Raw genomic sequence first — 3,983 nt, forward strand, 5'->3', positions numbered from 1 at the left:
TTAATAAAATATAATTATAGAAAAAAAAAAGAAAACAAAGATTCTCACCACTGGGCCAATTGACACCATCATGATAGATGGAGAAGAGCTTGAGATTGTTAACAATTTCATCATGCTTGGCTCCACAATCACTACTCTTGGTACCAACAGTCAGGAAATCAAAAGATTAACTGAACTGAGAAAGTGGGCTGTCAGGGATATCTCCAGAGATATCTGAAGAGCAACGATGCCATTCTAGAAACTAAGATGAACCTGATCCAGGTCATTGTCTTCACAATTACTTGTTATGCCTTAGTGAGCTGGACAATAACTAAGACTCACAGAAAAAAAAAATCTATGTTTTTGATTGTGATGGAGAAGAGTAATGAACATACCATGAACCACTAAGAGAACAAACAAGTCTGTCCCAGAGATAATGAAACTAGGTTGCTTATTAGAGGCAAGGATTTTGAAGTTCCATCTCATATACTTTGGGCATGTTACCAGGAAAGACCGGTCCTTAGAGAGGTACATCATGCTTGGAAGGGTGAAGGGACAGCACAAGAGAGGAAGACCCTCGATGAGATGGACTGACTCTGTGGCTGGGGTAAGGGGGATAGGTATGTCGGACATAGTGAAATTAGCTCAAGATAGAGCAGGAGTCATAGCTGTTGTACACAGGGTTGCTATGAGTCACAAGTGACTTGAACACACAACAATAAAAACAACATTTGGGTCATATCTGACTCATGGTGACCTTCTCTTGTTTCTGAGGTTGTACATCTTAATGGGAGTTTATTTGCTTTTCTTTATTTCCAAGAAAGGGCTGGTAGATTTTCACCACCACATATTCTATTAACAGCCTACTGTATAACACACTATGGCACCAGGACTTTCATGACAATGGGAATAGAAAGAAAAGATCTAATACAAGATCAATGTCCTTTTATGTCAAATCCCAGAGAAGACTCAATCCACAAGCCTTCCCTTGAACAAGAATGGGGATACTCCATGTATACAGAAAAACAAAAGGCAGAGAATAAGACTACATATTGAGGTGAGTAGGTAGATTTGATAGTGGAAGAATGAAGAAGTTATTTTCTGCTTTTACTTTTAGGGAGGTATTGAAATGTTAAGCAATATCAAGCTGAAAGAGGCAGAGAGATTTGGAAGGATGTTTGAAAGTTATAACACTAGTAAATATTTGGAAGTAAATGTGAAATCATAGTACACTGAAGGTTCTGGTTGGAAAATAGAGAGCAGTTTTTAAAAATGAGTCAAGACTGGGGACTCAAAGAGCTTTTAAGTCACGTGAAGACATTTGAACTTTATCCAAAAAAATAGACACCTATTTAATGAATTTAGGCAACTGTCATGGTCTGTTATTAATTTTTTAAAAATTACTGGCTTAGGCTAGCTCTGGTGGCCTAGTGGCAAGAAGCTGCACTGCAATCCTAGAAGTATGCGGTTCGAATCCACCAGATGCTCTGCTGGAGAAGGAGGGACAATCTCCTCCTGTACCAGTCAGATCTGATTTGACGGTATACACACACAAAATAATAAAAACAAACAAAAAAAATTACTGGCTTAATGTGAAGTAAGCATGGCAAAGAAGGGAAATATCCCAAACAAGATGAGTCAGAAAGCTATCATTCCCTTCCTTTTCTTCTTTATCTGTTTGTGATGGAGACTTCCCTTGAACATATTCTGCAAGTAAGCCAAACTGACATACAAAAGATAGGATATCTTGGACTAGTAGTAATAAAAGAGAGGGTAGATTTAAGAACTGTTGTAGTAGTTGTTGTTGTTATGTGCCATTGACTCATAGGGACCTGAAGAACCACAGATCTGAGCTCTATCTTATCCAGTGTTATCTTCATCTTTTCTGACATACCTAAGACCATTGCTGTTTGTTGTTGTTAGATGCTGTCGGGTCAAGTATGACTCATAACAACCTTATGAACAAAAGATCTGAACACTGTCCTATCCTGTGCCATATTCACACCTCAGCCCATTGCAGCAGTCACTGTGTCAATTCACCTGATTGAGAGTCTTCCTTTCCTTCACCGACACTCCTTTCAAAGCATGTCTCTCTACAAGGAATAACAAGCCTCTCCTACCAACATGCCCAGAGTATGTGAGGAGAAGCTTTATCATCTTTGCCTCCAAAGAGTACTCTGGATGCACCGTTTCCAAGATAGATTTGTTAGTTCTTTTGGCAATCCGTAAGATTTTCAGTGCTCTTCTCCAACACTACAGTTCAAAGGCATCAATTCTTCTTCTGTAATCCTTATTCATTGTCTATCTCTCAGGTGCACAGCAAGTGATCAGAAAGAAGATGGCCTTTATTACATGAACTCTAGTCCTCAAACTGACATCATTACTCTTCAATAATTTGGAGAAGTCCCTAACTTCATATTTTCCCAGTGCAGTATGTGAGTTCCTGATTTCCTAACTACTGATATTGGTGTCAGTTGTAGATCCAAGCAAGATGAAGCTGTTGACAGTTTGTCTCCTCTCCATCCATCATGACACTGTCTATTGGTCCAGTAGTAAGAATCTGTTTTCTTGATATTGAGATGCAATCTATACTGAAAGCTGCATTCCTTGATCTTCTGTTCTTCTCACTTTCAGCAAGCAAGGTTGTGTCCTTTGTATAACACAGATTATAGAAAAGTCTTCCTCTAATCCTGATACAACATTCCTCTTCATAGAGCCTACCTTCTTGAATAATTTGCTCAGCATATAAATTAAATAGATATGGGAGAGGGAATACAATTCTGACACATTCCCTTCTTAATTTTTAACCATGTACTATCTATCATTCAAATATATACACCAACAACTAGAGCCAAAGAGAATGAAATAGAACATTTCTACCAAATTTTAAGTCAGTTTCATTTCTTCCTTGTCTTACTATGGAAGCTTTGTTGAAATTTGTTCTGTCTCATATGAACATGTAAGCCTGCACTGACAGAAGATGGGTGGCTGTGCTGGAAGTGTAAACACTGAAAATCAAACCCATGTCTCCTGCCTGGAAATAGAAAATCCTACCACTGAAGCACTTCCTTCAGGCAGTTAGTATCAACTTTATAGATTTGATTTCTGAAAGACCCCTTAAGAGTTTATAAGTTGTGCTGCAATCAATCCTGAAGGAACATGGTTTACAAAATTTATAATGTGTTTAATATTCAAAAAGTATAATAACATGTTTATTGTTACAATTTACTATTTTTTGAAGTTACATGCTTAATGGTAAGGAGTTTTTCTGCCAACACAAAGGTAGCAGTCTGAATCCACCAGCTACTCAGAGAGAGAATGGGCAACTAACTGCCATGTAATTTACCTTCTCTGAAAATTTGCTGGAGGGTCAGCTTTGAGTCAATTCTGACTTGATGGCTAACAAATAACAGAGCTCGACCTTAAACTGAGTTTTAGGGGCCTAAAGTTTAGTAGTCTCCATTCTCATCCTCCACCATTGATCTTTATATTTTTGTCATAAACAACAGTTGTTATTGTTGTTGTTATGTGCCATCGAGTTGCTTCCTACTCATAAGGACCCTATGTACAACAGCCCTAAACTCTGCTCTGTCCAGTGCCAACCGCACCGTCTCCAATAAACCCATCCCGATTACCCCAGTCACTGAATCAATCCACCTCATAGAGGGCCTTCTCCTCCTGCGCTGTCTCTCCACCTTACCAAGTATGATGTCCCTCTCCAAGGACCTGTTCCTCCTTACAACCTGTCCAAAGTCTGTTAGACAGAGCATCAGAATCCTTGCCTCCTAGACAGAGCATCAGAATCCTTGCCTCCTAGACAGAGCATCAGAATCCTTGCCTCCAAGGACCACCCGGTTTAACCCTCTCCAGGACAAATCTGTTTGTTTTCCTAGCAGTCCACAGTACCCTCAATACTCCCTCTAGCACCACAGCTCAAAGGCATCAATTCTCCTTCTATCCTCCTTAGTCATTGTCCAACTCTCTGATGCATAACAAGTGATAGC

This window comes from Elephantulus edwardii, unplaced genomic scaffold (genome assembly GCF_000299155.1).
Source record: "Elephantulus edwardii isolate Elephantulus edwardi_28Jun2011 unplaced genomic scaffold, EleEdw1.0 scaffold00105, whole genome shotgun sequence".
NCBI lineage: Eukaryota > Metazoa > Chordata > Mammalia > Macroscelidea > Macroscelididae > Elephantulus > Elephantulus edwardii.